The sequence below is a fragment of the Monodon monoceros genome, unplaced genomic scaffold, assembly GCF_005190385.1.
Source record: "Monodon monoceros isolate NGI ecotype Baffin Bay Population unplaced genomic scaffold, NGI_Narwhal_1 Super_Scaffold_15, whole genome shotgun sequence".
Taxonomy (NCBI): domain Eukaryota; kingdom Metazoa; phylum Chordata; class Mammalia; order Artiodactyla; family Monodontidae; genus Monodon; species Monodon monoceros.
Genome location: NW_021703771.1, coordinates 71,845,718 through 71,870,867, shown reverse-complemented (window position 1 = coordinate 71,870,867; position 25,150 = coordinate 71,845,718). Strand labels below are relative to the sequence as shown.

At 44.5% G+C, this 25,150-nt stretch overlaps 1 protein-coding gene across 2 annotated transcripts in view; it reads right to left on the bottom strand.

Annotated features, from left to right (window-relative positions):
• The window catches only part of SASH1 (SAM and SH3 domain containing 1), a 187,448-nt gene that overhangs the window by 147,595 nt on the left and 14,703 nt on the right, over nucleotides 1–25,150 (bottom strand). The gene's annotated exons all lie outside the window — the stretch shown is intronic.

The window sequence follows — 25,150 nt, the reverse complement described above, 5'->3', positions numbered from 1 at the left end:
CCCAGTCGGTGGCTGCATCAGAACCTCTGCGGAAGCGTTTGAGAAACCCAGATGCCAGGACACCACTCCTGGGAATTCTGATGGGAAGCTGAGAATTCAGAAGCCAACAGGGGATGCTGCATCTGGGACACACCTCAACCATGCCTCCCATGAGACCCTCAGAAAAGTGGGAACTCTTATTCCCTACATCATTCAAGTACAGAAGCAAGAGAACAAATTCAGCTAAATAAATAAGGAAACATATATGTCTCTCCACTGAGGGACGGGCCCGGAAGCTGCTCTGGAGCCCACACCCCCGAGTTCACATCCAGCTCTGCGGCCACTGCTGGTTCGGCAGCCTTAAGCATGTTTCCTAATCTCTGGCAACGCTGGGATACCTCCCCGTGAGGAGTGATGAAGTAACGTGACACACTCAGAGCTTGGTCCTTCACAGTCCTCCTGGCACATAGTAAGTGCTCAATTTACTTAGCTAACAATAGTCACTACAAATAATGTTTCAGATTGTAGTCTTCCTTTAGGGGAACGGATTCCTAAATTCATGTTTGAACACATACACAGAGGATGACAGCAATGCTGTATACATTTGTAGGTTATGCCATTTTGTCTATTCATTCATTCATTCATTCCTTCAGAGAAGCATCTCCCCTGCCCCTTTTCACCTCCCAACAAGGTCTTTCTTTGGTATGAATAAAAGACCCTACCAAGACAACCAAGGAAAATGATTTTACCAAGATAACCAAGGAAAACACAACTCTTAGACAACCGAAAAAGTACACACACATTTTCCCTGTGACAGACCACTGGTCAGCCCTGTCTCATAGTTAATGCCAGCACACCACCCTTGGTGCACATGTCTAAGACTGCAAAGCACACTTAGACGCAGACAGGCTTTGGGAATTAAGAGATCTTCAGTGCTGGTGCTGAAATCTCTTCAGAATAGTCATCACGATCTCAAAGTCTGCAAACATCAAGTGTCAATCAAAACTGAAGATGAAACACCAATGAATGTTGAATTCTCGTGCTTTAGATGTACTTCCTTTTTAGAGTTTTTGCTTCTCTGCTATTTATACCGTACTGTTTCATTTAAATTTCCTTCACGCTAACTTCCTTTGTGCTACTGAAATAAAATTACAGTATATACAACAACAAAAAAAGAGTTCTTCAAAAGCCTTTCTGCTGGGACTTCCCTGGCAGAGTGGCACAGTGGTTAAGAATCTGCCTGCCAATGCAGGCGACACGGGTTCGAGCCCTGGTCCGGGAAGATCCCACCTGCCGCAGAGCAACTAAGCCCACGGGCTGCAACTACTGAAGCCCGCACGCCTAGAGCCCGTGCTCCACCATAAGAGAAGTCACCGCAATGAGAAGCCCCTGCACTGCAATGAAGAGTAGCCCCCGCTCACCACAAGTAGAGAAAGCCCGCACGCAGCAGTGAAGACCCAATGCAGCCTAATTAATTAATTAATTAATTTTAAAAAAGGCTTTCTGCTGAAGATCTCAAGGCCCTGGTCAGGATACGTGGGTCAGAGCAAGTGACCATCTCTATCCCACTTCTGCATTCACCAATTTCACAAAACTGACCAAGTGGGGAAACAGAATTGAAAGAAATTATTTTTTTTAGAAAAGATTCTTCCTTTGTTACCAATAAAATGTTCTATGCTTGAGGTAATTGCCTCAAAGTCCCCAGTACAGAGCTAGGGATGGGAAGCTCTTTACAAGAACAGTAAGATGTTTGAACGTGTCTGGGCAAAAGTCAGTCCCTCCCCTCTGAGACAACAGGCTGGATGGACACAGTGGAGGTGGCAGGAGCTTACCCTCCCCCCAAAAAGGTTTGTCACGTTTCCGGTAGGGAAAATAAGAAGGAGTCAAATGGAAGTCTGCTGCCAGCCTCCGAGGAAACGCACAGAGGGGATCAGCCTACCAGTCTTTGCTTTACTGCCTTTAGTAGAGGTGAGGCTCCCGACAAATTGCATCGTAAGTCGGATTACGATCCTGAGGTCTGCCCTGACTCGTCTCAACTCAACAGCACATGCCCCATGGGCCACAACATGAAAATCTACAACCTCCTGACCGGTCTTCTTGTCTCCTTCCCCACTTGGCCTCATCTGCCTTGGATCCAGTCACCAAAGTGACCTTGCAAAACAGAGATCAGACCGGGTCTCTCTCCCCTAAGAATGATCCGTGCCACACACATCACACATTCTACAAATAAACCCCAAACTTACCAGCCCGGTGGAGAAAGGGGCTGAGGCCTGCCGACGGGGAAGACCAAAGGAGCGAGAGAAGATGGGCAGCCCCTACAGTGGCCGCTCCCCCAGCCCCCATGCCACCCCCAACACCAAGAGAAAGTACTGGAAGAAACTTTAGGAAAGAGCGAGGGCGGAAGGGCTGCTCCCATGGGAGCATCTGTTCCAGCCAACGACCAGGACTATGACAGCAAAGTGCCCAGCGAGGCAAGGGCTCCAGACCACCGCTGCCTCGGCCACCAACTACTACTTTCTTGGACTAGTCAAGGCCACCTGAAAAAATTATAAAAATGATAATTTATATAGCTTTGTTCAAATTGCTTTCTTTCCTTTCTCTCTCCTCTCTCATACATCCTAGGACACCTTCAAAGCCAACTGTTCACGTCACTTCTAAAGTTTCTAGGCTTCTGGTCAAACTTTTTTTCCTAATAGTGAAACAGTTTCATTCCCTACCCCTCACTCCCAATCACTCGGAACTCCCCAAATATTTGAGGGCCTGGGAAATATCTGTTGCTCGTGAGGAAGAAAGCAGCTGTTCAACTCAACTCAGGCCAAAGACAGCAAACATTTCACACCCTGCAATAACCACTCCTCACTTGATGCTCCGCAAATAATAATTTAGAACAGGGTGGCACAGCTGCCTCTGTGTGTTTTCAAATCACTTTCCAGATGTTCAGTGAGTCCCCATAATTACCACTTTCATCAGTCTTGATCATTTAAATGCCAAGAAAGACAAAATAATTTTTTAAAGCGTGTGTGTGTGTGTTTTTTAAGTACGTCTTGTCTGCTATGCACAGAAAGGAATTTTTTTCCATCCCCATCACATGGAACCAAGGAGCCACATGATTTTCTCTTCAACCACTCCAAATCCATGCTTTTTCAGGACTGTCTGGAGACCCCTGCATCCTTTCTGTCCAACTTGTTCTTACTTGATATAGTACAAACCTCTTCAGTAAAAATATTTAATACTTAATATTCTATTAAAATATTTGCAACATTAGTCTCTAGGGAATTTAAATAATGCAGTTGATGTTTTAATAGCACCACACCTCGTACATCTTTTTTTGGGGATGTGATGTTCATGTCTGACTGAACACCCCACAATGCTAATGCCAAGAGGCATTGATGTTACAAAATAAACTTCGAAATATGTAGTATGACTTTATAAATTTTGATATTTATTATAATAAATACATTAAACTACTTAAACAGATTCCTTTTTAAACTTTTTTTTCTTTTAAGGTGTTAAAAGTTTCTGCTGTAGAGTGTATTACTTGTCTAATCTGTTTCGTTTCTTATTTTCCCCCTTTGGTTCGCATGCATTAGGCTGAAGCAATATTAGCTCTGTGTTTAGGAACTCAGAATAATCTTATTTCCTCAGAATAGCCTTTTTAAAGTAAATTGTGAAATTCTGTGACGCATAAACTTTTTTACAAGAATTTTCCCATCACTGTCTACCAAAAAAAAAGATACATGCAAATTCAAGCTCTCTTCCCGTTTCTTATTACAAAACCAGGTCACAGCATTTTTCCATATGACCATCCATTTCACTTAATATGAACTTAATTTAAATCTGGGTCCCACTACCAGTGTCAGCTCAATGGAAGACTAACTTGTATAATTTTCCTATGAAGCCACAGCACACATTTATACCAAACACCCATCTTTTTTATACAACCAACATAAAAATATAGAGATAAGGGGCATTGTACCAAACAGTTCAGATCGGGTGAACTGCTGTTACAATTAAGGAGAAAAGAAACAGAGCATTGTTCTCTCAACAACTGATTTAATAGCATTTCTGAATTTTTACCCCAATGTACTTCTGTCTCTGGAAAATGTGAAAACTAAAAGTACTATGAAAACAGAGGCATTTGTATCATTACTTTTTTTGTTTTTGCTCTCTTCTTTCCCCAGATGTCATTTATGCTTTAGAATATCTTGACAAAGTTTAAGGGGAAAAAAAGAAAAAAACTTCTCTGAAAACACCAGGAGACACAATGTAATCTGTACTGCTGTATGCAGATTACATGCAAATGAATGGAAATGAACTCTTGGACCTGCGATTTTATCTATCTGTAAAGACAGAGCCCTAAGGGAAAACTCAATGTGTTGCTCTGAATCCCCAAAGTTGAGGGGAAGAAAGGGAACAAGACTCCTGCCTCATTTATTTCACACATCTCTACCTTTTCTGTCTATAATAGTAAATACGTACATGATATATTTTATGAAATATAAATTATATGTTTTATATCCACTGCTCACTATTGTTTGGGAGGGGGATGAAGATATATTCATATATATAAATACTTGCATCAGCCCCCTACCAGATAAATCCACTAAAAGAAATCACTACAATAAAATAAAGCCTAACTGATTTCTTGAATGACTTCACAATGCGTTCTCACTCTTAATTAGCTTGTGTAAAGATTTTGAGGTGATAAACACTTCCAGCAACCTTTCAGGTGAAGTTGCTACTACCATAAACAAGACTTTAATTCCGGTTTCCTCGTTCAGCCTCACCGAACCCGTGAGATGTCAATGTTTGCACCAGCTCTGTCATCCCATCCTGTCATATCATTCTGGAGAAATTCATTGAATATGTAATAACTGATCTCAAATATATTTTCTCTGAGGTATCTCTCTCAGCATTTCTGCAGATGGTTTGAGCTGAAATACAGTTTGTCTCAGGAAAGTTTTTTACACGTAACAACCAAAAACATACACCAGAGGGACAAATTAAGTCATACTGGTGGTGAGAGAGGGCTCTGGGGGCACACCCACATGGCAGGCGGCTGGAGGAGGGCTGATTTCACATCTTCCACTCTCCTCCCTCCAAAACACCGAGAACCTGCCGGAGCCCATGTCTAACTCTTGCTTTGGCAAATATGATCTTGGTGCCCGTGGCCCCCACTATCATGCATCAGTGGTCTCCAGTTAACATAAATCCCTTCCTGAAGCATGAAGAACAGCCTCACAAGCTGCCAGTACTGGCGACCCCTCCTTCCCAGCACTCTCTCAGCAGTTGCTTCCAAAGGCAGTGGTCTTCAGGGACTCCCCTGGCGGTCCAGTGGTTAAGACTCCGCACTTCCCCTGCAGGGGGCGCAGGTTCCATCCCTGGTTGGGGAAGTTCCACATGCTGCAAGGTGTGGTCAAAAAATAAATAAATAAAATTAAAAATTAAAAAAATAATAAAGGCGGGACTTCCCTGGCGGTCCAGTGGTTAAGACTCCGCACTTCCACTGCAGGGGGCGAAGGTTCCATCCCTGGTTGGGGAAGTTCCACATGCTGCAAGGTGTGGTCAAAAAATAAATAAATAAAAAATAAATAAATAAATAAATAAATAAAATTAAAAATTAAAAAAAATAATAAAGGCGGGACTTCCCTGGTGGTCCAGTGGTAAAGAATCCGCCTTCCAATGCAGGGGACGTGGGTTCAATCCCTGATCAGGGAACTGGGATCCCTTCCCACATGCCACGGGGCAACTAAGCCCGTGAGCCACAACTACTGAACTCACGCACCTCAATGAGAGAGCCCGCTGGCCGCAAATTACAGAGCCCAGGCAAATCCACATCTGCTTCTCATCAACTCCAACCTTGATGCCATCGGTGACCTACAAGAGAAGCTGGAGTTCTTCAGATGGCTCAGGACCCCCAGAAGATGACGGAGACCTGGCAGGACCTGGACTCGCTGGGGGTCCGGGCACCACTTCACGCTAGCAAGGTAGATCAGTGACACCACAGGGGAGCCACCACAGCGCCCAGTGCCCTCCACTAACCTTCAGAGTCTGAAAAGTATGGCTACTGCCGATTCACTTCTGACTTCTGGGTTGACACAGTCCTAAGTCACCACACAGCCCTAAGATATTCTGTGACATCTGAGACCAGCATTTGTTTAGACAACATTGCATACCACAGGGGAGTACAGCACAGAGCGGGAAATGCCGGCATACATCCCAGGAAGAAACGGGACTGTTTCCTGCAACATTTTTTTCAGTTGTGTGTGTGTATAACTGTACCGAATCACAATGTAAAATACATCTTCCAGTGAATCTGTGGCCAAAAGTCTGAAAGTCATTGGTGGAGTCTGTCTCTCGGGCTGCACCCTAGGGGTCCTCCCACTTTCGAGTCCGTTCTAGAGCTCCGTGCACATGGATCTCCTCGGGACTCTCTCCCTCCTCCTTGGCTTACCCCTAAATGCAGATGCTCCCCAAAGGCTCTCCCTGTGTTCTCTTCTTGTGGTCCCTGCTCTCCTGGGGGAAAGCTCATCTGTGGTTGACCTGATTTAAAGCCACAACAGAAGCATTTTTTCCTTCTCCTCTTCCACCCTCAGGCTCAGGGCAGCCTGCTTGACCCCAGGATACGAAAAGCCTGAGATCTTTAGCAAAAATGTTATTACCAAAATCTTATGCATGAACTAGTTATCCCTAATTATCTGCTGGGTATGTGCTGGGAAGGGATTTGAACAGCTTGGTTTAAATATGAACAAACTCAGTTTACAGGCCATGGAGAGGAGTAGCTACAACAAAATGGAATGAAAAGGCCTCCTCGTGGGGAGAGTGTGTGCTGGCATCTTTCACGTCATGATGATTGTCAGGTGTGATGAACAAAGTGATCAGAGCTATAAAATTATGTTCTTCAATCATCAACACCTAATGGGATACTTCATTAATTCAAATAATACTTACTGAACACCTATGGCATTCCAGGTGCTGTGCTGGGTGCTAAGTATACAATATAAAATCAAGAAACGTGAATGCTTATTATTACTGGACAGAAAAGCCAAGTATGGCTGTATTTTAAGGCAGTCATATAATTAAGTCATGGAAATTTGTTGAAGGGATTTACTAAACCGTGTGCTTAGTATAAGGTCTTTTTGGAATTAAAGGCTTTGAAAGATCCCATTCGCTGGGCTATCGGTGGCTTAAAAAGAACATTTCACAGGAACCTTCAGAACTTGAAAAGCGCAGGGAAAAGACTAGAATGTTGACAGTTGGTTCTAAAAACCTCAAGTGCAGATTTATTCAGACTTAAAATGGACATGAGGATTTAGCAGAGGACAATTTTAGACTCAACTCATTTCTCCTTTCCAAACTGCCTGAGCTTAATCGAATCACAGATTTGGGAAGAACAGCAGAGTGAGCTAGTTGGGTGGGAACGAAGTCAGAATTTCAGACCAGATTCACAGATTTTGATGAGTATGAATCACACTTTGCACTTTCTCTGGCTGCCTCTGGCCCATACTCATGAGGATATGGGCATTCGCAGGCACTGCACCAATCAAAATCTGACTGGGGGGAACACGTGATCTATGATATTCTTAGAAACCTGGAAAAGAATAGATTGATCTTAGAACAATCCTGAAATTTCTGGTTAGGATGTTAATTAAATTTTGCATAACGTTTGAGTTTGCTACATTTTATGAAAATTATATTCTACCCTGGCTTTAGCAGAGAGTCAGGAGGTGTGGTGTACATGGAGTCAGACGTGCACGTGAATCCAGTTCACTTCCGAGGACTGCTCCTGAGGGCAGTGCGACTGTGTTGTTTTTGTTTTTGTTTTAATTTTTAAATTTTTGGTTGCATTGGGTCTTCGTTGCTGCGTGTGGGCTTTCTCTAGTTGCGGCGAGCGGGGGCTACTCTTCGTTGCGGTGTGCGGGCTTCTCATCGTGGTGGCTTCTCTTGTTGCAGAGCATGGGCTCTAGGCACGCGGGCTCAGTAGCTGTGGCTCGTGGGCTCTAGAGCACAGGCTCAGTAGTTGTGGCGCACGGGCTTAGTTGCTCCACAGCATGTGGGATCTTCCCGGACCAGGGCTCAAACCCGTGTCCCCTGCACTGGCAGGCGGACTCTCAACCACTGCGCCACCAGGGAAGCCCAGTGTGACTGTTAAGTGAAATTTGGACGTCCTGGTGACCTGATCAAACTGAAGGCATCATGCTTATCACCCACCATTCAGTGTTATAAGTGCTAGTGTTGATTAAATTCTTTCTTGGTGATGCTGCCAAAATTCCACATTTTTAAGAACCGGCAGGTAGGGACGTCCTTGGTGGTCCAGTGGGTAAGACTCCATGCTCCCAATGAAGGCAGCCCGGGTTCGATCCCTGGTCGGGGAACTAGATCCCGCATGCGAGCTGCAACTAAGAAGCCCACATGCCGCAACTAAAGATCCCATGTGCCACAACTAAGACCTGGAGCAGCCTAAATAAATAAATATTAAAAAATAAAAGAAAAAGAAGAACTGGCAGATAATACCTAAAGAGTGTTATCAATAAAAATTCACATGACTTACAAACCTGAGGATACTGAACACGTGGCCCATTACCGAAAAACGTTGTAGCCCTTAACTTATATTTTGATAACTCTTAAAACTCTTTCTTCATCTCCTTAGCTGTAGACAAATGCCTACGCCTATTCTTCCTACATATTCATATTCCAAACTCTCCATCCCCACCAAACTTTCATTCTGGATTCCAGTAGTCCAGAGATTAGCATCAACCCATTTGATCCGTGCCAACATTCACAGGGTCATTCATTTATCCCCAAAGTTAAGAGATAACTAGGTCTTATAATGTGTCATAAATAAGTGCTAATATAATATTTCTTCTCCAATATCTCTCAATGTCTCAAAATATTTCTCCATCCTAATCCTAGCAGTGTTTCAAGACATCAACCAAGGTTCCCAGCTATTCACCCCCTCTCCAATCCCATCTCATTTACGACCCACTCTATACCCCATGCCCTCTGTAACTTTCAAAATATAAATCTTGAAAACTATAAACGCCTCCTAGTGAAGATGTGACAAAGTCAGTCTGCTGCTGACAATACAAAAGCCTTTTCACTTGTACTCTGTCTGCCTTTCTAGACCCCCACCTGTGGCTCCACCTCCCCCATCCATGTACCAGTTTTGGCCAGATCAAACTACAAGCAGCACTACATCATCCCCGCTCCCCCCCATACTATTTCTTCTGCCTGGAACACCCTTCTTTCATGCCACTGACCCTGCAGAGAGCAGCCCATCCTTCGCAACTGCACCTGACCTTCCCACTGCATAAGCATAACTCACACATTCCCCGTGAAGTCTGCGATTTGCTTCAAAGTCATGGGGGGAGGGGAGAGGAGTACAGATGAAACAAGATTAGCCATGATTGATAACTGTAGTGCTGGCATATGGCTGTTCTTTAAAATATTCTCTCTACTTTGGTACGTAGTTGAACTTTTCCATTTTAAGACATTTTTAAAAAGTGACCCTCGCTCATTTACATGGTGGTTGTCCCCAGCACACTTTAAAGTCCTTGATAGTTGAATCTGGGTCTTATTTTTGCAACCTCAGTCCCTAACACCATGACAACACCTGACACTTGGCAATTACTCGAGAAATATCTATCGAATTACGAATGAATGAAAGAGGGAAGGAAGGAATAAACAAAAGTTAGTAGAATGATCTCTCCCCTTCCTGAGGGTGCCGGATAACAATAACATTCATTCTGTTAACTATGCGATGACATTCCATCCACCAAACCAGCATGTCACATATAATGGTGACCTTTCACAGGCTCAGTCTCCCTGCCCCCACCAACCTTACAACAGCAATTCGCTCTAATGGGTAAAACATTCAAACACGGAATATATCATTAGAAACAGTGACAAATGAACTGACTGAGGGTGTGGGAACAATAAAGGTAACTCCTCTGACTCAGGGGATGGCCTAACCTGTTCCCAGAGGAAAAGCTCCTGGGGTTGGCTGACGGATCAGTGCAGAGGTGTGGCAGGACAGGGGCCAAGAGACAGAAGAGAACCTAGGTTTGAAGATTCTTCATGTACAGGAATTAATGATTCCTAATAATCTCCACTTAATGCTGATAATTCTCAACATGTTAAGGGTCATAGATCTTGGAAGAATCCCATGGAAATTTTTTATCCCTAGAAGATTTAGGACAAAATTTCTTGGTGCAATGGGCTTCAAGGTCTAAAGGTTCAAGATTAAAGTCTCACATTCTTCTCTATCCTGACAGAAAAAGCAATTAAAGTGTTTGGAATTAGTGTAGTATAGGGAACTCTACTCAATGCTCTGTAATGACCTGTATGGGAAAAGACTCTTAAAAAAGAGTGAATATATGTATATGTATAACTGATTCACTTTGCTGCACACCTGAAACTAACACAACGTGGTAAGTCAACTGTACAACAATAAAATTTTTTTTAAAAGAGGTGTTTGGAAACGAAGAGAGTGCCTTCCTTAAAAAGGCACTGAACACACCCGGAACTTTTCTGGTTGAATCCTCTGCATTAAGCTCCCGTCAGGGAAACCAGTAGGAAAACACACCTGGAATGCAACTGGCTCGGGTGCTGTAAGAAAGCAAATACCAGAGCAACGCTGTGGCCTCTAAAACATGCATATTCCCTTTTTTTTTTTTAAATAAATTTATTTATTTTATTTTTATTCTTGGCTGCACTGGGTCTTCGTTGCTGCGCACAGGCTTACTCTAGTTGCCTAGAGAATAAGCCCTGCATATTCCCATTATGGGACTGAGCTATCGTGAGCTGAAGAGATACCTGTTTGTTCCTATTTACTGGAGATGATTTTAGGGTCCTTCGCTCATGTGACACCAACTGAGTGGTTTCTTTCCAAAGTCGGGGAGAAACCAGTTCACCCACTGCCCAGGAAAAACTCCCAGTGGTCCCCAAACAACTCTTCACCACACACCTAGCCCCTTCCCAGAACATTTCCTGACTTAGCTTCTGACATTTGCTCTTCTGACCAGCTCCTTGATCTCCAGGACACACACAATAGCAATCAGGGCCCTAAGGACTTCATTGAGGACTCAAAGGCCTGCTTGTGAATGTGAATGTAGGGTGAACACAGAAAATCTGGCTTCATTCTGTACCACATTCTGACCTTTCACGTATAGGAATAATCAGATTTAAAGACAAAATTACTGCTCTCGTTCCGGGCACATGCGTGAGTATCACTGTATCTACGTATCTGTCCATCTACGAATGTAACCACATAAAATATTACATGACATGACAGCCATACTTTTACTTCAATTTTTGGGGAAGACAAGTTCTTTCTTAACTACATCATTTCCCCTCAAGATGATTTCAATTTTCATCATAAAAGACTTTCATGTTCGCCAAGAATATAATGTGAAAATGCTCTGAAAAAGCATCTTAAGCACATGGATCTGTTCTTACTCTTAGATTAAAAACATCTTGAAAGTTGACAGTGAAGACGATTTGCTTTCTACCGCATTCTATATACATGGTTACAATGAAAACTTGACGGGCTTCTTAGGAACTAAGTGAAACAACAACAAAAATCTAAGATGAATTGACACCATTCTAACTAAGCCAATTATCACAAGAATGAAAATATTCAATTTGCTCACAAGCTGAGAACTTACTAACATCACCACTGGCTTTTTCATGACACCCGCAGTTTAAATTTCTAACATATAGTTTTCTTTTTTTTTGGCTGCATTGGGTCTTCGTGGCTGCGCCCGGGCTACCTCTAGTTGCGGCGCGCGGGGGCTCCTCTTTGTTGCGGAGCACGGGCTCTAGGCGCACGGGCTTCAGTAGTTGCGGCTCGTGGGCTCTAGAGTGCAGGCTCAGTAGTTGTGGCGCACGGGCTTAGTTGTGCCGCGGCATGTGGGATCCTCCTGGAACAGGGCTTGAACCCGTGTCCCCTGTGTTGGCAGGCGGATTCTCAACCACTGTGCCACCAGGGAAGCCCTGATGTATACTTTTTTAAAAGAGCAATTCCCTTCATCAAAGAATTAACATTTTTCCTCACACCTGTCAGAATGGCCATCACCAAAAAGAACACAAATAACAAATGCTGGCGAGGATGTGGAGAAAAAGGAAGCCTCATACACTGCTGATGGGAAGGTAAACTGGTGCAGCTGCTGTGGAAAACGGTACAGAGGTTCCTTAAAAAATTAAAAGTAGAACTACCCAACGATCTAGCAATTCCACTCCTGGGTATATATCTGAAAGAACCGAAAACACAAATTCGAAAAGATACATGCACCCCAAAGTTCATAGCATTATTTACAATTGCCAAGATATGGAAGCAACCTAAGTGTCCATCAGCAGATGAATGGATAAAAAAGATGTGGTACATATATACAATGGAATACTACTCAGCCATAAAAAAGAATGAAATAAGGCCATTTGCAGCTACATGGATGGGATTAAGACATTACCATACTAAGTGAAGCAAGTCAGAAACAGAAAGACAAATACCATATGATATCACTTATATGTGGAATCTAAACAAATAAAACAAACTAGTGAATATAAGAAAAAAGAAGCAGACTCACAGATATACAGAACAAACCTGTGGTTACCAGTGGGGAGAGGGAAGGGAGGAGGGGCAATAGAGGGGTAGGGGATTAAGAGGTACAAACTATTAGGTGTAAAATAAGGCTATTAGGTGTAAAATAAGCTACAAGGCTATATTGTACAACATGGGGAATAGAGCCAATATTTTAAAATAACTATAAACTGAGTGTAACCTTTAAAAACTGTGAATCACTATTTGTATACCCATAACTTAAGTAATATTGTACATCAACTATACTTCAATTTAAAAGAAAGAATTAACATTTTTATCTACTCATCGGCCAAATCTTGTTTCTTCCAATAGCTTTACAGGTCAATGTTTGCTCTGACATAGCCCCCTCCTTCCTATCCATGATCTTGGATTCACAAAGAAACACTCTCACTAAAGGAAATGAATGAGTTAAAACACATCTGCCACCTGCCTGCCTGCCTGCCTGCCTACCTGAACCTTTTTATTCTTCTTAATTGCTGCATTAAAAAAGGGCAATTTCACTTTCTTCTCTGTGATGTGTATGGGACATTTTTATTTTAATTGTTTGCCACATTGCGGGGGTGGGGGGGGGCGGGGGGGGGGGGAGCCTACAAAGAAAATTATATGCACTACTCAGACAGGCTGGGACCTGGGACCTGGGACCCTTTGCTGCAGTGCCTGCACCTAGACAAATGTCCCCTCCAGCAACAAAATACAAATAAACTATAAGGCACTAAAAATAACTGCATGTATGTGCAGTTGGGGCAAATTATGGACAAAAAGATACAAAAAGATCAAAAAGCCCAACTGCCGCTTCTGAGGAGCCAGGAGCAAAGGCAGGGGGTCCGGAGCAAAAGCAGAGTACTGGGCATGCCCCCTGCACACAACACCGCCAAAGGGGTGGGCAATCCACCAAAGCCCCCCTCCGGCTGGACCCCTGGACACACCCCTACCCTCACCCCATGGAAGAAACCAGCTCATCAGGCCCCCCTTCGGGGAGCAAGCCTGCAAGGGAACCTGTTGTTTGTTCTCAGTAAGGGGCCCCAATAAAGCCTTGCCTGCGTGAATTTCTTGTCTGGCCTCTGATCGATTTCTAGCGATTAAAGAGGCCAAGAACCCTGGTTGGTAACCCTATCAGGCCTCTTAAAGGGTTGCCCAGTTTTAAAACGCTGATTTTGTCAGGATGGGCTGTGCTTTTCCGTTCACAAAGCACAGCAATTTAACAGCTGTTTTATTTTGGGAGATCAAAGACTGGACTGCCTCCTTTCAACCCTGCGCACCCTCAAAACACAGCAGCTGGAGAGACCCTGTTAGAACCTATTCGGATCCTGCCCCTCTGCTCAAAAGCCCTATTCAGGCTTCCCTCTCACTCAGAGTAAAGGCCTCCATCCCCCCATGACCTGAAAGACCCTCCCCATCTGCACCTCCAACCAGCACCTGTCTCCTGCCTCATTTTTTTTTTTTTTTTTTGTGGTACGCGGGCCTCTCACTGCTGTGGCCTCTCCCGTTGCGGAGCGCAGGCTCCGGACGCGCAGGCTCAGCGGCCATGGCTCACGGGCCCAGCCGCTCCGCGGCATGTGGGATCTTCCCGGACCGGGGCACGAACCCGCGTCCCCTGCATCGGCAGGTGGACTCTCAACCACTGCGCCACCAGGGAAGCCCTCCTGCCTCATCCTATGACTCTCCCAGGCTCACTGCCCCCAGGGACACACTGGCCACCTCTTTACTTCTCCAACGGCCCAAACCCACCAGCCCCAGCCCGGACTTTGAACCTGCTCCTCCCTCGGCCTGTTGTGCTCTTCCCACAGTTACCTGCCCTCCCCTCACCTCCTGCAAAGGTGACTCCAATACCCTCTTCTCAAGGGTCGTCCTAGCTAACACCGCAACCTCCCTCTCCTGTTCGCACAACCTCTAACCCCACTCTCTGTCTTATCTTTCTCTTTACCACTTTGCAGCATCTAAACTAGTTTGCATGACTCCTAACTTTTCCAGTCTCTGTCTCCCGACTAAAGTGTAAGGTCCACAAGGGCAGAGATTTTTCTCTAAGTTTTGTTTACTGTTCAGTGTTGAGGACAGTGCCTAGGAGACTCTCGATATAAATTTGCTGAATGATGAGTGAAAGAATGAATGAATGAAATAAAATGCTCAATCCACAAGCACTGTGCCAGACACTATACACTCAGGCCCTGGGGAAGATGGACATAAACAATTCATATACTGCGCTACATTTTAATTTATTTTTTCTAAATAACAGATCTACTCCTCAGTCCTCAGACTTAAAGTAACTGGCAAGTTTTAGCTTCTAAACGCCCATGGCTTCATCATAATTTAAAAGGCCAATATTAACTCCCCTGGTGCCTTCTGTATGTGTATCATCCTGTTCCCTTTGTACGGTTTCTAAAGAAACAAATGGAATATATAGTTCAAGGTGTTAATTACATCAGCTTATTAAAAACAAACTCCCAAGACGTGTCAGTTCTATCACTTAGCACTTTTATGTTTATGTAGTTTATTCGTTTTGTAAATGTGAGAAAGTCAAACATAGTAAGATTGCAAAACAGCCAGTACCAAAGGAAAATTCTTTCTCTTACACAGACAGGCCTTTTAAAGAACTGGCTCCAGTGTGCAAGTTTGAAAATGATTAAAGGACATGGCAGTGGAAGCAGGTTTTTACATGACATTGTTTCTGAATTCGTGGTAGGGTGATGTTCTGCTTCCTTATGTAATATGCAATTTAAACAATTTCACATAATCAGAAGAGACGTATTCACAGTATTCCATACTGTGAAAATGAGTGAGGACTGTTTCAAGACATTCTGTATATCCAGATTATAAATGAGCTAGCTTAATAATGACAAATCATTTTTTTATATTAGATTTAGAGAGAAAGTTCTGTGAACAACTGCTACTGAGGAAAATTAGCTCTGTTAATGAATATACCAGAACAAGACCTTCTGACCCGCAAGGGCGAACTAGGCCATAAATGCAGGAAATAAAGATTCTCAAAAGGCCATTAAAGTTAACTCTTCCCCAACTGCAGCTACTTCACCACCGTCCTGGAAACCTGGTGAGTGAAAGGCTTCCCGCCCTATTACTCTCTTTCCTTACTTTGCCAGCACCGTGAACCCACAGGGCCTCCTGGCTCCATGCCCAGACTGAGGTCAGATGTTGCCCCCACCTCCCTATAGACAAGTGTGGCCACAGAGGCTTGACATGAGTCACCAGTGACAATGCAGAAAAGTCAATTTGAATTTCCATAGAAATAATTCAGAAAACATCTAAAAAGGTATTAGTCAATTAATTTCAACCTCAGTTCATTTTTTCCTAAAGATGAGCCCAGTGTCTTTAGCCTCTTCTCTCCCATCCCCCCTTCTGTGGCAACAAAACCACTAAAAGGTACGAAACATGGAGGAAGGAAGAGCATTAGCCATTCCCGAAAACTATAGTTCCATGAGGCTGGTACTCAGACAGCAACATTCAAAGAGATAACCAATGGAAAGATACCAAGCCTGAGGTACTTGGCAATATACTTCACCAGATTTTTTTTTCATTATAAAATTTTATTTATTACACAAATATATTTCAGTCCTCATTTGAGATTACCGTATTAGGTTGGAACACATTTTTGAAAAGGCAAGAGACCCTAAATAACACCAAACCAGAGAGAGGATTTAATAGAAGAACACCAAGATGGCACTGTTCAAAGACAGAAAGGAGAAGTCTGAGATGGGAACATCTCAGCCCACTACACTCAAAGAGCAGAACCCAAGGATTAGTGGCTGGGACTAATATTTCAAAACTTTCCAGGAATCCCCTGGCGGTCCAGTGGTTAGGACTCCATGCTTCCACTGCAGGGTGCGTGGGTTCCTGCAAGCCACGAGGCGCAGCGAAAAAACAAAACAAAACACAGCTTGCCACAGAGTACTTCTGTGTGAGTTTCTTCCCGAGGCCAAATCTTGCCAACTATCTTTAAATAGACAATGATAGCTAATCACCTACCAGTTTCTTAAAGTTGCACTGGATTTTATCCATATTCCACAATTTGTTTTTTAATAAAAGATGTCCGGGGAATTCCCTGGTGGTCCAGTGGTTAGGACTCCATGCTTCCACTGCAGGGGGCCTGGGTTTGACCCGTGGTCGGGAAACTAGGTCTTATCAAATTGCCATTGGTGCTCACGATGTTGTAAGATATCGTGACCAACTCTGGATTATCTAGCTTCAAAATTTTTACTGCATCATAAAGACATTGCCTTTGTCCAGGTAGAAACAGTTTCAGTGTGTGAAGCAGATACAACTACAAACAAAAAGCAATGTGTAGAAAGCCAAGAGACGCATGATAAAGTCCAGCTTCCAAAATGGCCTATTCCTCTTCCATTGGCAGGGGGATATACCTAAAGGAGGTCCCTCCTATGCTCTGTGTTCCCTTAACGTTTATGCAGTCACTCTACCTTGCATGGGTTTATTCCTAGTTCTTTCACATCTGCACATTCAAGTACTCTCTCCAATACATATTAGCTCTCCTGGGCCAATGCATGCGTCTTCTTGCAAGGCAACACATCTATAATCCTTTGCAGTGCCTGCCACAAGGTAGCACAGGTAGGTGTTTAACAAAAGCGCAACGAATGAATCCTTATCTTGGGGAATATGGTACAGCATACAGCTTCAGACATCATATGGATGGCTTTAAAATGATTCGCTTTTGTTCCATTTGATCAAGTTTGCAGAATAAACTGGTAATAGAATGGGGGCAGGGTATGTGTGCATGCACGTGCATGCGTGTGTGTGTTGGGGAGGTTGAAAGATGAGAGGTAGAAGACAATTTAACGTTTATTGAGTGTATAAATACCTATATATATAGATAGATGGATAGGATACATATACCTATATTATATCTCAGGTATTCTTGCAAGTTATTTAACTTAAAACATACAAGACAACATAGGTTTCGCTAACTGTACCATACCAATGAGAACAGATACTCAGAGAGGTAACAAATGTGTCCACTGTCACATAGCTCATGAAGAGCAGACCCAGGCTTCAAACCCACCCCTGCCTACTCCAGAACCTGACTTCACCATCCCAGTAGTATGGACTTAGAGCAGTTGGGCATAGAACAAACCTTAGCTAACCTTACTGCTTATTTAAATCATCAAGCCATCTATTAAGGCCTTCCACAGAAGGTACACCTCCATTATATTTTTAAATAAAAGTGAGGGTTGGTTAGTAACACTCCCAAGCTGCACAAGTGTACAGCTGAATCATCCATTCAACCACAAATGAGGAAACATATGCCTGGGTGCTTGGCCAGGTCAAACAAATTGGCACATCATCCAATCCATCGTCTCCTCCTGAGGCCGGGATCACAGCTCGTCCAGCAGCCCTCGAGGGACCGGCTCGTGGCCCGGTGGGAAAAGCTGAGGCTCGGAAATGCTGACACAGCTGCTCTGGAGGCCTCTGAGGGGTGCCCCCTCCCGAGCTCTTTACCCCAGCACTGCGTGCAGGAGCATGAAATGGCAAACAGGCGCTGGGTGCCAGGGAGCAGAAACTCAGTGTCTCCCCACCAATTCCCCCCCTCCCCAGTCTGGGCAGGAGAGCTGGCCTTGAAACTTACAGGCTGGAAAGGGTGGGTCCAGATACAGATCTAGGCTTGACCTCAGCGCAGCGCCCGGAGGGCAGAGGGGGCTGTGTGTCATCACATCCTGGTCACCCCGGCCTGCCCTCCACCAGGACAGCTTCCTGAGGAAATCCCGATGGCTTCAGAGAAATGGGTGGCCCAGCCCAAGTATGTAAACAGGAGCAGCATGTTTTGTTCTCTGTCCCTGCACACCCAAGTGAGGTCTCGACTCCACAGCTTCTTTGGCAGCGGCAGGGCTGAGCAATGGCTTGGATGACTAGCATTTATTAATACAAGTCAAGTATGTGCATGGCTTCGCTCAACGGAGGACCGCTTGAGACTGAGGCGGTCTCTCCTAAGCTTTTAGCTTAAGAAAGGATAATCACAATAAATAACAAAAAGACATGCAGTCTTAGGCATGTTCCCTAACCAAAGGTCAAAATGCTTTCCAGCCTGGAACTAGTCTACTCAGGTTCATACCCTCCTGGATAGAGATTAAATTCCATAGTCAGGACCAAGCTCCCGGTAACTCCCCTGAACTTATCAAGGTGCCTGGCACGTGGCAGACACTCAGTAAGGTTGATTGAATGAAGAGTTTTCTCTGTGAAGTGAGAAACTCCCTCCCAGTTGGCTATACACTGGCGCATAAGAGTATATATGCACACCAAGAGCGCTGCACTAAAAATTGGAAAAGAAAAACAAAGGGAAATAAAACGACTGAGTAGAAAGGATGCTGTCCTACCCCATACCCAGCCCCTTTGCTCACATCAACCCCATCCACCGTATCTCATGTTTGTGCTCGTCCTTCGGAGTTCTCCTTGGGACCAGGAGAGTCTCAAGGCCAACGGGGGCCCAACCTCTTCTCAAGGTGAAACGGTACCTGGCTTCTGGTAACTCAAAATGTTAAACATAGGACTGATATACATTTTCTCCTAAGGTGTCTTAATAATTATGGAATTTTTGTTCATTATACTCCGGTGTAGAACTGTCTCCCTTTCTCCACCCTGCCCATCCTTCCTGTCTGCCCATCTTACCAGGCACAGACACACAAAAAGAAGGGTGCTGCCAGACCCTGATGCTGCCAGACTGAATGGCAAGCCAGCACCTGGCCATCACAGACATCTCCAGTGTAGCAGTGGCTCAGAACTCCTTTTAGGAAAGAGATTCATGTATGCACCAGAGTGCAGTGGAAACCAATATGGGCTGTGAAGCCAGAATTCTTGGGTTTATTCTGGCTACACAATAAAGTTACACAGCTACACAGTTACACAGCTCTGTGTGACCCTGGACAAGTACTTAACCTCGCTCAACCCAATCTGTAAAATGGGGTGATAATGAGAGCACCTACATCTCGTTTCATCTCACTGGGCTGTGCAAAGTTTAAAAGAAATAACCCCCCAATAGCATTTAGCACAGTGCCTGTCACGTAATAAACACTCAATAAATCTTAGCTAGTATTACAAGGACTAAAAATCGAGAATTAATTGTCTAAACAAAGCCCTAGGATGCACCTTTCTGTAAAGTATTTTCTTTTTAGAAACAGTAACACAGAGGTATTTGAGATTTTTTTGAGCCATTTAATTAAGTCTGGCAATTATTCCCCTACTGAGCTTTTTAAACACAAAATTTCATGTAAATATTATTTGGAATCAGATTTTTAAGTACCAGAGACTGCACGTATGATTTTGTAGTTTATACCAACTAGAGATATCAGCCCAGGAAAAAAGCTCTTCCCCTTGTCATCAGCAATCATTTGGACAGTGGGATCTGCCTCTTCCACGTGTGGATTCTACCACCACCACAGGGTCCGACGTGGGTGCCCTGGTGTTCTCAAGCAGCTGAGGACAGTCCTGTCCGCTCACGTGGCTCACTGAGCACTGGGAACTCCAGCCGAATGATATCCTACAATAGTGACTGTGCAGCTTTTCGTCACTGTGCTTCCTGAGAGGAGCAATGAGGTCAACGTGAAAATATGTCAGCATGGGAAGGGGTAGAGGGAACACTGAAGGTCTTTTCTTAATTGATCAAATTAGAAATTTGGAAATTTCAAGAAAACTGAGCAGACTGATTTGGGCCATAAGTTTAAAAAGTTAGCTGAAGGGACGTCCGTGGTGGCGCAGTGGTTAAGAATCCACCTGCCAATGTAGGGGACACGGGTTTGAGCCCTGGTCCCGGAAGATCCCACATGCCGTGGAGCGACTGAGCCCATGCGCCACAACTACCGAGCCTGCGCTCTAGAGCCCGCGAGCCACAACTACTGAGCCCGTGCGCCACAACTACTGAAGCCTGCGCGCCTAGAGCCCGTGCTCCGCAACAAGAGGAGCCACCGCAATGAGAAGCCCGTGCACCGCAACGAAGAGTAGCGCCCCCTTGCCGCAACTAGAGAAAGTCCGCACGCAGCAACGAAGACCCGACGCAGCCAAAAATAAACTTAAAAATAGATAAATTTTAAAATGCTGTGAATTCAGAACACAATGATAAAAAAATTTATTAAAATAAAAGTTAGCTGAAGAGTGTAGCCACACGAAGGCCACTCACCTTCTTTAGCTCCCCTACCACATACCCCCCATCCCTTTCACCTGTGAGCCTCAGGCATGATGCTAGCCTCCCCGCTTCTCATCCGCCACGCCCCCTGCCACCGAGAATCAGCAGCCCAGGCCCATCGTTTCTCCCAAACACATCTCTCAAATCCATTCCCTCCACGACCTTAGCTCCCCCCCGTCACCCTAGCCCTTGCTGGATCAAGGCTGCGTCACTGTCACGGCGATGGCTGAGTCCAGCACCTCTGCTCTGCGGTACAGGCCACACTGCCTTCTAGGGGACGTGAGGATTCTGGTCTACTCAAGAGCACAAGGGCACATGATCAAGGCTGCCCAACTGGGTGACCTTCTGGTCCTAATTAAATTTCCCAAGTGGCCTTTCTCACTGGAAAGAGCATGTCATGGTAGTCCAGTCTGCTGGTTAGCTTTAAACTCTCCCTGTAAATCAGTTTAATGGCACTGGGTTTATCTTGATTTCCCATCCCCACCCTCACAACCCCAAACAATCTCCTTAGATGATCAGACAAAACACCTAAATGTCATCCTCAGTTCTCTGTCCCCCTAACAACCAGCCCAAATTCAGAGGCTCTACCTCTAAGACCTATTCCACATCTGTCTACTTCTCTCCAACACCAGCACTACAGCCTGGTCCAAGCCACTGCCACCTCATTATAATCCGTTTTCCACAACACTGCCAGTGGTCTTTTAAAAACATAAGTTCATTTAAATGCTCCAATGGCTTCCAATCATGCTTAAAATAAAATCTGGACTGTGACTGATGTATTCTGGCCCGACTGTCTCTTTGACCCACTCAGATCTCCAGCAGTCACTAAGCAATAACCTTATATGGGCCTTGTCTATGTTCCTAAAGTTCACCAAGTTCATTCTCATCTTGGGACCTTTGCAGCTGATGTTCTCTCTGCCTCGAGAAGTGCTCTCCCCCACGATACTCATTTCCAGCTCCTTCCTTGACCACCCTATTCAAATCTGGCCCCTCGGTAAACTGGATTACTTATTCCAACTTCAAAGAGCTGAGAGTTTTGTACAGAAGAGACTGCAGAAAAATAAATTATATAACATGTGTTTATATCCTGCCTTCTTTCACAGTGAATTTGAGGTGGCAATTCAAAATAAGTGATGAATACTTACACAAGTAAGGAAAGAGCCATCCTTGGCCCAAACCTACATACCGGTCATGCTTTTACACAGGGTCCAGACATTTTAAGTCAAGACACTTAGAGGGCTGCCATCACCTCCCCAAGTCCGGACAAAACCTCCAAGTAAATGAAATTCTTCTGGTGCCTTCTGAAGCTTTGTTCCTCCCAAGTATCCAATACTTTCTCGTGCTTACACCTTATAACTAACTTCCGGGGCACAGCCTCTTCTCTGGTAAACATTCCCTCCTCAAAAATTATCCTGGGACTTCCCTGGCGGTCCAGCAGTTGAGACTCCACGCTTCCACTGCAGGGGGCGCAGGTTTGATCCCTGGCTGGGGAACTAAGATCCCACAAAAGATTAAAAAAAAAAATTATCTCTTTCTAGCCCCATCTCTCCTTCCACTGAAGCTCCCTTTAACAGAGCCACGTCACCGAGGGGCAGCAAGATGGAGACGGTGCTTAAGGAAAGTGAGGATACAGCGTTTGAATTCCTAATGAGAAGTGCAGGCATGGGGTGGGGGGGGTGGGAGGCGACATCTACACTGTGACCACCCTCCTCAGCATCTTGGTAGGGAGCGCCTGGGCCCCCCCAGCAGGTCTCAGTAAAAAATTAAAAACGTAGTCAGAGTTCGATCCAACAAATAAAATGGCTAATAGGCCTCCTAAAGACTGTAAATGTCAAACGAGTGATACAAATAGTGGGTGCTAACGCATATTCAGAGAAGAAAAATACTGTTTTTGCCACATCATGAGATCTACTATAAAAAAACAGTCCAGAATTGTAAATTATATAACAGTGAAGTATGACAGTCAGGAACTTGCCTGGTCAAAAGGGGACACGGTAAAATACTTGGAGAAAAGAGTTTTGTAAGTCGTAGAATGTGCTGTCTTTTATAATACAAGTATCCCTCGCTTTTCAAAAGTTCGCTTCACACCACTTCACGTTTATGAAAGACCTGCATTAGGCCCTGTTCTTGCTAACCGAAGGAAACCCAAAGAGGATTTCCATTTTTATGAAAAACGGGAAAAGGGTAACTTGAGATCAGTGTATGTATTTCAGCGCACACCTCCTTCCCCGGGAACCACACTCAGTCTCCCAGCCTCAAGACGCCATAGCTTTGAACTGGGTCTGATCTGTGCTTTACCTCGATTTACAGTTGACCCTTGAACACACAACTGAACTGCATACATCCACTTACATGTGGATTCTTTTCAATTAATATAGTACCTGTATTTTTACTTTACAGATCTTTAAATTAACTAAGTGTAGGGAAAAGTTTGTGTTCGACGAGAGATCACACTACATGGAATCAAAAGAACCAGGGTCTGAGTCCTGATTCTATCCCGTTTCAGCTTTTCCTGCCCTTGGGTGAGTCATTTATCAATTCTTTTGTTTTTGAGGCAGAGATAGCAGTATGCAGATTTTCGTGAATTTTTGATGAGGGTGGGCGGGCGTCAGACCCCCCTACCACCGTGTTGTTCAAAGGTCAACAGATGTACTTTGTGCATCTGTTGGCAAGATGTATCCTAAGGCAACTGCTTCTTCACTTTACGCCATTTCAGCTTATGAAGTCTCAGGAACACTCTACTTCTGGAATGGGAGGGTGGGTGATGGCACGTGGGGTGGGGGATGGAGAGTTGGGGGGAGACCTCTACTGATGCTGTATTGACTTCGTGTTTCATTGTTACCATTTTGCAGTGTTTGCTGCTGTCAAAACTCTTGGGAACAGTGCTATCACTCTATCCCTGTGTCAGTAAGCCTGTCAATCATAGAGCCACCAGCCAGAACTGACCCTCACCTTGACCAGGCACCAACAGAAATCTTCCTTTTGGCCTTGAGTCATTTCCTGCCCCAACTACAGCAATTTCTGGTTTTATATTCTTCTTGAATATTGAATCACAAACTCTAAATGTGCTCAGGGCAGCCAACTTTTGCATTTTTAACTCCCACATTACATTAAGGAGGTGTCCTACACCCTTTTTTACCCATTGCTGGGCTGGATTCCAAACTGCTCATTCTTCTGTCACTCCTTTAAGGGACTACACTCTGGTCCATGCGCTCACTCCATTGACTTCCCGAGGGCCCTTGGTGAGTATGTTTCCAAAGGAAGGTGTGGCAGCTGGGGGCCATCTCTGAAAACTTAAGGCGCCTTCTTCCTTTGGGACCATGAATCATCTTCCTTCTCTGTCTCAACTTTAAAATTTTCCTTTTCCTCTGCAAATCAGAAGTTTCTTAATAGGATGTCTGCTGGGCTGTGTAATAGTCTCCAAAGTGAAGTGATGAAGGTTTTGGCTTGAATCATTGAACTAGAGTTGGAAGAGTAATCTACGGTAATGTACCACAGGGAGCAGTCCATTACCAGCAGGATGGGCTACAGATGATGTAGGAAATTTAATTTTCCTAACTCTTCATTTTTATTGTACTTTACAAAAACAGTTCTCTGAAAGCATTTATTCTGAACGAATGGTGGGGATTCAAATTAATTTGTTCAGGGGTCTGAACCTTTTAGGATGAATATCCCATAAGATTTTAATTAACATGTCCAGTAAAGAATCCACAGAGAATAAAATAAAACACATGACAAAATTATTTCCATTTTCTCCACACCCTCTCTCACTTTCATTCCTAACCCTCAGCAATCCCACGAGGAGTGTTTCAGACTCCTCAAATCTTCCATCATAGGTAAGATACCCGTGGCATCCTACACAGTCTCAAAGACCAGGGGAATAAAATGGTACCAGGAGAAGCCTCAAGCAGAGGTTAATGTTTTCATCCAGAAACCCCCATCACTCCTTTCCTAATACAGGCCTTATGGAATACCATGATTCATCTCCCTCTTACTGGATTTGAAGGACTGAGGGCAGAAAATTCAAAGGGTGGCCCAAGGGTGAAAGAGTACAGCCTGATATTTACAGGCATCACCACCAACATTCCTTGGGGTCCATGTAGCCCCACCCCCCAAAGCCCTTTGCCAGATTCTCTGACCCTCCTCCCTCCCCCAGCTTATTTGCCCCACCCTAGAAATCAGTTCAAGAAATCTAGCAGCAATGGGACATCTGTTTTGTCTCCACAGGCCCTCCCAACTTCTCTTCTGGGTAGTGGTTGAGATGGGGGTGGGGGCAGCAGCCTTTGGAGGACTAGTTCAATTCTATCATTTCACAACAAAGATGTAAGGCACTGTTAAGTCTCCATTTCCTTATCACCCCCGCCCATCCTCCCCTCACTTGCATCTTTCTCTCTCTCTCTCTCTCTCTCTCTCTCTCTCTCTCTCTCTCTCTCTCT